The sequence below is a fragment of the Uranotaenia lowii genome, chromosome 3, assembly GCF_029784155.1.
Source record: "Uranotaenia lowii strain MFRU-FL chromosome 3, ASM2978415v1, whole genome shotgun sequence".
Classification (NCBI taxonomy): Eukaryota; Metazoa; Arthropoda; class Insecta; order Diptera; family Culicidae; genus Uranotaenia; species Uranotaenia lowii.
Window position 1 is genome coordinate 135341447 of NC_073693.1, and position 8946 is coordinate 135350392.

General features: G+C 42.3%; 1 long non-coding RNA gene across 1 annotated transcript; it reads right to left on the minus strand.

Moving 5' to 3' along the window:
* Window positions 1-468: 468 nt before the first annotated feature.
* On the minus strand, window positions 469-1324 carry LOC129751228 (uncharacterized). Its single transcript, XR_008738656.1, has 4 exons — window positions 1185-1324; window positions 861-1022; window positions 662-792; window positions 469-585 (listed from the first exon to the last, which is right to left on the minus strand). It is a non-coding gene; the product is annotated as an uncharacterized LOC129751228 (long non-coding RNA).
* Between the last annotated feature and the right edge of the window lie 7622 nt (window positions 1325-8946).

Genomic DNA, 8946 nt, shown 5'->3' on the forward strand with positions numbered 1-8946 from the left:
GAAAGCGGGTGAATTTATTATTAAAAATGCTGGAATTAGAAAGTTTTACATAAATGAAAATACATTTCGGATTTTAAAGACGTTTTTATTTTATTTTTGTGTACATTTTTATAAAAAACTGCCTATTCATGCGAAACCACACTGGCCACAACGGACATTGCTGTTTTTTTCTGATGCGTTTATCGAACGCGCGTATTTATCTCGCACATCCAGAACTCGATACCGATCGGTGCCATCATCTTCAAAGGAACAAATTGAAGAGATGATTTATTGTGTGGGGAAACCGAAAATTTGTGAACCTCTTCGAAATTCGTTTCTTTAGATAGGATTCAATAACCATCGATGCTGTTACTATGTAAAAAATAAATAAAAAACGATGCTGTTACCATTGATACCTCCACCCTCAATCACATCGTCAGTTCAGAAGAAAAACATTTCCGCGGAACAGAGTAGCTTCCGCCGCTTGCTGGCATTTATACGGGATGCTGCACCAAAACTCTCAGGCCTTGGGAAGATCAAAGTGACCGAACTGGCAAATGTGTTGATTGGCTATCAGCTAATTGTTTGCAAGAAATACGCTCGCAACTGTTAACAAAGAGAGGAAAATTTTAGATTTTTATAAAAAAATGATCAAAAAAGGGTTTGAAAAGCAAATATTTACCTGTCTGATGATTTTCGTTGCGGGGCACATCTAGCACCATCGAATCGTCGGCGGACATTGTGATTTTACTGCACATTTCGATGTTTTACAAACCCAACCAAACGTGACCAGGCCAAGATTGCAGGCAAACCCTGTGGGGGAGTTGGAATAAATAAATTGATCTTCACTGTTTGTACTTATTGGATTTATTTCAACTTACCGAACCGCCGGGCGAACCCGGATCGAAACCCGAATTCGAATCCTCTACGTTGCCAGCCACCTCCGGTTGCTTTCTGCATCTGAAGATTTTTCCCGATCTCATTCTTACGGTCGCTCCAGGCCAACCCCAGGCTCCGTGATTTAAGCCTATAGGCCTATATACCTAAAGGATTGAAAGTAGAGTGGTAGCAGTGAGAAAACTATTTCAAACTATTCAAACGAAAGTTTCCAATATATTTTTGCTAAAACGTAAACAAAATTTTCAACACCAAAAAAAGCATTCAACAGCTATTTCTACTGAATTCACAGAAAAAAAAACACCTACCTTTGAAAAGACTGCAAATTTCAGGATTAGGCCATCGTGTCTTGAAGGTTTTCAATGTGTGAAAATGCTTTAAATTTGATTTTTCGTTCACTGAAATAGGAAATCGCGACCGGTCAAACTTCCAAAATGGCGGTGTTCGTTTATTTTATGGATGAATTTTTAACCAAATTTGGTTGAATGCTGAAGAACTTCTACTATGGTTAAAATTTATGCGAAAAATATCGTTAAAAAGTAACCAAATTGATAGTTCTCCATCGAAAACCAAAAAATGGTTACATTTTAAACAAAAATGGTTAATTAAAATCGAGCGTGAATGGTACTGTACACACTTAATCTTTTCTCCTGTGGTCGGGAGGATTTCGTCCTGTATTTTCAACAGCTGAAATTACAGGACGATTTCAGGACAGAAAATCACTACAGGAAAACAACTGTCAAATGCACCTGTAGGTACGAAACGGTGTTTTCCTGTAATTTGCAGGGAATTTTGAATTGCTCCTGGGAGCAGGTGGCGGGTTCTTTCCGAGATGTTATGAAATTTTGAAATTTTTACCCCTCTTACCCTTGCTTTTCGGAAACTTGTAATGTTTTTCAATTAAAATAAAGACATGTTTTTCATTTTATAAACCAATTTATTAATATTTTATTTTTCACATTAAAATTACTTAGACGCTACTGCCCCCGCGGCGGGAATGTCAGCCGTTTGTTAAAAAAAAAATGAATAAATTGAAACCACTTCCACGAAATTTTGGTGGGCGAAGCATTTGGCTGGTATTCCGGAACTACCAGTAGACGACTTTCGCTGTCGCGCTTGGGACCCTTGTTGGATGACCTACCCTTGAGGAGCGGCTGTTGGTTGGTGTTGATAATTGATGAGGGAGCCGGATTTCTTGACTTGCTGGCAGCCATCTTCAGCTTCTCTGGAATCAGCAATGTCGGTCGCCGACGGTCGGTTTCGATAGTGAGGTGATGTTGTACAAGCTACGATGTGCGTTTCCACTTGTTCTTTTTACACTTTTCAAAGGTAAAACTTTTCGAACAAAATTTCGCGCAGCAACCTGAAAAGCCCGGGATAGACAAAAATTCACAACGGACTTAGCGTTTAATTGTCGCGATTTGAACGGAAAAAGAAAGAATGTTTGACAGCGACAGAGAAAAGGAAAACAAATGTATCTAACGTGCTACAGGAGCACATTGTCTGTTTTTCAGGAGATTCCTTCGAGTTCCTGTGCACTCGTAGGAATTTCGTCTCATATTTCAGGAGTAATGAAGTGTCACGAGATTCGAATGGATTTCAATTCGAGTTTCGTGATGTCTAAGCAATTTCCCTGTGGTTCGTTAAACCATAATCCCGAGCGGAATAATTGCAGTTTTAGTGTGTAGATCTAGAGAGAAAAACACTTTAGAATCTGATAGGGTTGCAAAAATATCCGGTGCTAATGGAATTGGGTTCATATTTGGTACGATAACCTTGTTCACTGACACCTTACAGTCAATGACCAATCGAATGTCATTGTCTTTTTTCATTACCGCCATGACTGGTCAAGCCCATTCGCTGGCTTTAATCGGTGTAATTATCCCACTTTTTTTTCCAGTGCATCTAAATGGTCTATAACTTTTGGTTTTAAACGTTTTAACCTTAAAGGAATGGTATAGGCTTTTTGAAAATTGGCCTATCATCATTTAGCACAAGATCTCCCTTGAAACCTTTTATGGGAATGGAACAGTCATTGTTAAATACGTTTTCATATTTATGTTTTGGGGATTGGATATCTTTCTCGTCTGTTGTTGAATGACCCTTCAATACGATTCGAATTACGTCTAGGATCCAAACGATCAATCAAATTTACCCGAAGATCAGATTGCTGTTCAGCTCTCAATGCATTCTTTATCGAATGTTCTCTAGCTATTAGGATGCGCTCCACTTCCTCCAAACTCGGGTCTTCCATTTCGTACAACTTCTCAAACGCCTTTTTGCCTTTTTGTTGTGCAAAACACAACTCTATCTCGTATCAGACTACTTTTTATTAACCCGAAAGCGCTACTTTCTGCTAATAGCTTAACGTCAAGGATAAAATCCTCGACAGGTTCATACTTACCTTGTATCCTGCCATAAAAGGCGTCCCGTTCCTGCATGAGGCCTTTAGTCTTATCAAACCGAGTTTTCAAAAGATTTATGATATCGTCATATTTAAGCGTATTAGTATCAACACTCGGATATAACTTCTTGATCTCGGCGAAAACCGATGCCCTTCCGACGTTATTAGAATTAAACACGTACTGCAGCCTCTCAGGATGGTCACCGAAGGAAGTTCCCGGTACATACGGCTCCACCGATCCAATAAAAGTAGACATTTCTTTACCGTTTTCAACTTCTACTTTCTATGATCACAAACCTCTCGCAGAAACGCTCACGAGACCTCTCTCGGTTTACAGCTGATGCCGGATGAAAACACGATGGCGTAAAAGTAATGTTCTTAAATTGTTACATGCAATAACTTTTTGCAATGGCAGCTATTCTAGCTTCGAACAATTTTTGCGAACCACAACACCAAGAAGCTTTGTGAAAATATTCTTTACAACACTAGAACACTATTTTTTTAGTAGTAGGTACTCACACCTAATGATTTTATCACACGGTGGCTCAGCTTAAGTTTTACCAGCAAACGATGCAGAAGTCCACTAAGAAAGATTTACGACTTCAGAAAATTCTTTGTTGCTTATAAATATGCTTTATATAAAAAAAAAACGGATTGAAACACGGGGTTCTAAACAGCCTCGTCGCCACTAAAATGTCCTATAATATTCCCCAATTCGGATGCAATAAAAGACACAGGCTTTTTACTGGATACACAATCAGAATCTAACTGGCGCTTTATTCCAAAACCCAATTATTATCAGGGACGGGATAATGTCATTCACGAGCCGAAAATTGCGACTAGTGTCCCATTTTTTTCCTCACATGTCGTTAGTTTAAGATTTTTTCGAAATGAAAGCATGCTATGAATGATTGTTTTGGTAAAGAAAGATTTTTCCATTATGTCATTGATCATTGAGATCTTTATTTCGGTCATGACATGATGGTTGAAATGGGGCATGCGAAATTACACCAGTGCAATTTTTGGCAACTTTGTTTGCCAAGCAAATTTTCAATATATGTTGTACTACGACAAACGCTAACTTACAATAGTATAAAAAATGAAAATAGAGATAAGCGTTTTAGAAGCATTTTTTAAATATTCCATTTGGTTCCGAATTTCATTAATTGTCCACTCTTCCCATTCGTGAAAGTTATTTATATCACGTGAATGTGAATGGTATTAACATTCACATTATCGGAATATTTCTGTCATGACATGATCCATGACTGATCTTTTTTTCTTGGGTATAGTTAAAGACACTATAATTTCATATAGTCTGGCAAAGAGAAAGACGGGAGCCAATCGAACTGTCATTCGCGGGAGCCAATCGAGCAAATTTTCTAAATATAGGAAAATCATGGTTGAAGTATTGTGATTCACAAAGCTTTTTTGGCTTTTTAGTAACATTAAATAAAGTTGTTAGCATAATTTTCATTATTTTTTTCAACTATGGATCATAATATATTGTTCAAAATCGATTTTGAATTCAATTAACAAAAAAAAAACTTATTGTTTTTGAATATAAAAAACTATACTTTGCAACCGGAGAGAGTTATGAAGAGCTTGAACATTATCATAGAATCAGGGCCGTAGGAAGAGCCAGCTCATGGGGGGGGGGGCTTGATGACAATTTTTTTCCCATAATATTTTTACTTGAACAATGTACACACAAGTGAAAAAAATGTATATGTATGGGAGAGTGGGGAATCGTGGGCCGCTTTTTTTTTCTTTGTTCCATAACTTCTTTATTATAAAAGATAAAATGAAAATAAAAAATGGCATGGTTTTCTACATTTTCAAGGTATCATAAGGTTTTTTAATAAATTATTTTCCTCAAATTCTGACTGTTTGAAAAAAAAAGCAATATTTTTTGGATTTTCTAAAATGGTGGGGAATCGTGGGCTACTAAATGCAAATTGACCAAATAACATGCAAAGCTTATGAGTTGACCCAAAACTGTGATTACATAATTCATTTCGTTATTTTAAAGCAATTTCAGATGGTGAAATAAAAAATAGAGCTGTGTATGATCGAATAGATTCCAAAACCTGGCTCGCAAACGTTTCTGTAAAATTTCTTATATAGGATGGACAAAATATTTTTCATAACTCTTCATTTACTTACTTACTTACTTAATGATCCCGCGCCGATCCTCCGGTGCATAGGGCCGTGGTAAAAGACCTCCACTGTTGACGATCCGGAGCCAGCGTCTCCACCTGGTCCCAGTCAAGATTCTCGTCGACAGTTCGGATTTCAGCGGCTAGGCTTCGCCGCCACGAATTTCTGGGTCTGCCTCTTCTTCGATGACCTTCTGGATTCCAATCTAGCGCCTCTCTGCAAATCTCGTTTTCATCTCTTCGCAGCGTGTGCCCAATCCATCTCCACTTACGTTCCCGAATCTCGATTTCTAGCGCCCTTTGATGACACCGGCGATGTAGTTCCTCATTCGGGATCCAATTGCCAGGCCACCAAGCGCGGATGATATTCCGCAGGCAGCGGTTTACAAATACTTGCAGTTTTCGCGTCGTTACCGCATATGTGCACCAAGTTTCGCACCCGTACAGCAATACGGATTTGACGTTTGAGTTGAAGATTCGGATTTTCGTTCGTAGAGAGATCTGGTGTGACCGCCAGATGTTTCGGAGACTCGCAAACGCAAATCGGGCCTTTCTTATCCGGGTTTCGATGTCTTTTCTGGTACCACCATCAGGCGTTATCTGGCTACCAAGATACTGGAAGCACTCCACTTTCTCAACTTGTTGCCCAGCTACCATGAAACTGGAGGGGTTACCTGTGTTGATCTCCATCGACTTGGTCTTTCCGACATTGACTTTGAGACCTGCTGCCTTGGAACTTTCGGTGAGGTCGTCGAGTTTGCTCTGCATATCTTGTTGTGTTTGGGCGAGCAAAACAATATCGTCAGCCAGGTCAAGGTCGTTCAGTTGCTCCATTGTTGAAGGATTCCATGGCAATCCTCGGTTCGGTGCACAGTCAATCGATCCAATCAGAATCTCATCCATTACGATTAGAAAAAGTAGCGGTGATAGAATACATCCTTGTCTCACTCCAGCAGTTACCGGGATTGGTTCGGACAAGACACCGTCGTGCAAGACCTTGCACGAAAATGCCTCATACTGTGCTTCGATGAGATGGACTAATTTCTCTGGGACCCCTCGTCGCCTTAGAGCCGCCCAGATGTTTTCATGGTTAAGTCGGTCAAATGCTTTTTCGAAATCAACGAACACCAGCAGAAGAGAGTCCTGGAATTCGTTGATTTGTTCCAGTATGATTCGTAGCGTTGTGATGTGGTCCACACATGATCGTCCGGATCGGAATCCAGCTTGTTGCCGTCGGAGTGTAGCGTCTATTTTCTCCTGGATCCTGTTCAGAATCACTTTGCAGAGTACTTTGAGGGTTGTACAGATCAACGTTATGCCTCGCCAGTTACCGCACTCTGTCAGGTCTCCTTTCTTCGGGACCTTTACGAGGATACCCTGCATTCAGTCGGCCGGGAATGTTGCAGTATCCCAGATGTCAGCGAAAAGACGGTGCAACATTTGTGCTGATAGGGCAGGGTCGGCTTTCAGCATTTCAGCAGGGATGCAATCGATCCCAGGTGCTTTGTTGGATTTCATGTTTTTGATTGCCGCTTCTATTTCAGCCAGCGAAGGCGCTTCCGAGTTGACGCCATTTATGCGACTTACTGTTGGCGCTTCGAGCTGCAGATTCTGTTGGCCATCGCTATTCGTGACTCGGAAGAGTTGTTCGAAGTGCTCAGTCCATCGTTTGAGCTGATCTGTTCGATCGGTCAATAACTGACCTGCTCGGTCTTTTAGCGGCATTCTTGCATTAGTCCTAGCACCACTGAGGCGGCGAGAAATGTCATAAAGTAATCGGATATCTCCATTGGCGGCGGCTCTTTCTCCCTCTTCGGCTAGGGAGTTTGTCCAGGCTCTCTTGTCTCGTCTACAAGCTCGTTTAACTGCCTTTTCCAGCTCCGCATATCGTAAGCGGGCGGCTGCTTTGGCTGACCCGGTACATGCCTGCTCAATTCCGACTTTCGCCTTTCTCCGATCATCGACCATCCTCCAAGTTTCATCCGACATCCATTCACTCCTTCTTCCACAAACTTTACCGAGAGTACCATGGCTCGTCGTGATAAAGGCATTCTTGATTCCACACCACTGCTCTTCGACTGTTCCGTCTGTCGGCAGCTCCGAGGCTTGGGATTCTAGCTGTTCAACGTATGCCCTTTTCACCTCTGGATTCTCCAACCGGCGGACGTCGTATCGACACCCGACTTTCTCCTCGCGCCGTTGGACACGCGCAACTCTCAGTCGTATTTCGCCAAGGACGAGGTGATGGTCAGATGCAATGTCTGCGCTTCGTTTGTTGCGGACATCAAGAAGGCTCCTTCTCCACTTTCGGCTGATGCAGATGTGGTCAATTTGATTTTCTGTTCGGCCATCTCGGGATACCCAAGTGACCTTATGTGCTGGTCGATGGGGGAAGAGCGATCCGCCGATCACCATGTTGTTGTTGCCACAAAATTCTACAAACAGCTCTCCGTTTTCGCTCATCTGTCCTAGGCCATGGCGTCCCATGATGCGCTCAAGGTCCTGATTTTCGGAGCCAATCTTTGCGTTGAAGTCGCCCAAATGGATTTGAATGTCACCCTTCGGAATTCTGTCAACCACGCTGTTCAGTTGACTGTAAAACTGCTCTTTCTCCTGCAAGTCGGCAACGTCAGTTGGCGCATAACACTGGACCATTGTAAGGTTTCTAACCCGTGTTCTGAATCTGGCTACGATTATTCTTTCGTTTATCGGTTCCCATCTAATGAGGGCCGCGTAGGCCTGCGGGCTTAACAGGAAACCAACTCCTCGTTCCCGAGTAGCATGTTCTCCTCGTATGCCAGAGTAAAGCAGGACTTGCCCAGATTGTGTCTTGTGTTCTCCAGTATTAGGCCAACGGACTTCGCTCAGTCCCAGAATTTCAAGCTTGAGGCGGCTAGCCTCTCTAGCAAGTTGTTCCAGTTTGCCTTGTTGGGCAAGGGTTAAAACATTCCAAGTTCCAATTCGTGTCCGTGTTTTCATGCTAAAAGTCGTCGCCAAAGTTCCAGATCGGTCATTTCTTTCGGATTCCGTAACAAGTTATGAATCGGGAGCAGTAGGTTGTTAGCCTAAAGTCCCTATCCCGCGATGGGGCTGCCATCTTGGACTTAGCTGGCGGGAGCCGCATTTCATAAATTCAGCCGCTTGCTGCAAGACAGACGCTGTTTGAGCCGCCCCTGACCTGGAGAACAGACGCTCGGTTGTTGTTGCACGCCGCCCCTGACCTGGGGAACAGACGCGTGCGGCCACCTTCTCAGTCTGCATGCGACCAAAGCATCCACCGGGGTTGGGTACCCGATCTCCGCTTAGGTTACTCGCACCCCAGCCGGCACCGCGGGGAGGTAGAGATAGGAGTTGTTAATAAGAGGTGATATGACCACTATGGGGTCTTCATTTGGCATAAAAAAACTTTACAGATAGGAAAAACGTATTTTAAGTTCTAAATGGGTATGAAAATATAAAAATATAGGTGGTTAAAGATGTGTGGCCCACGATTCCCCACAAGCTATG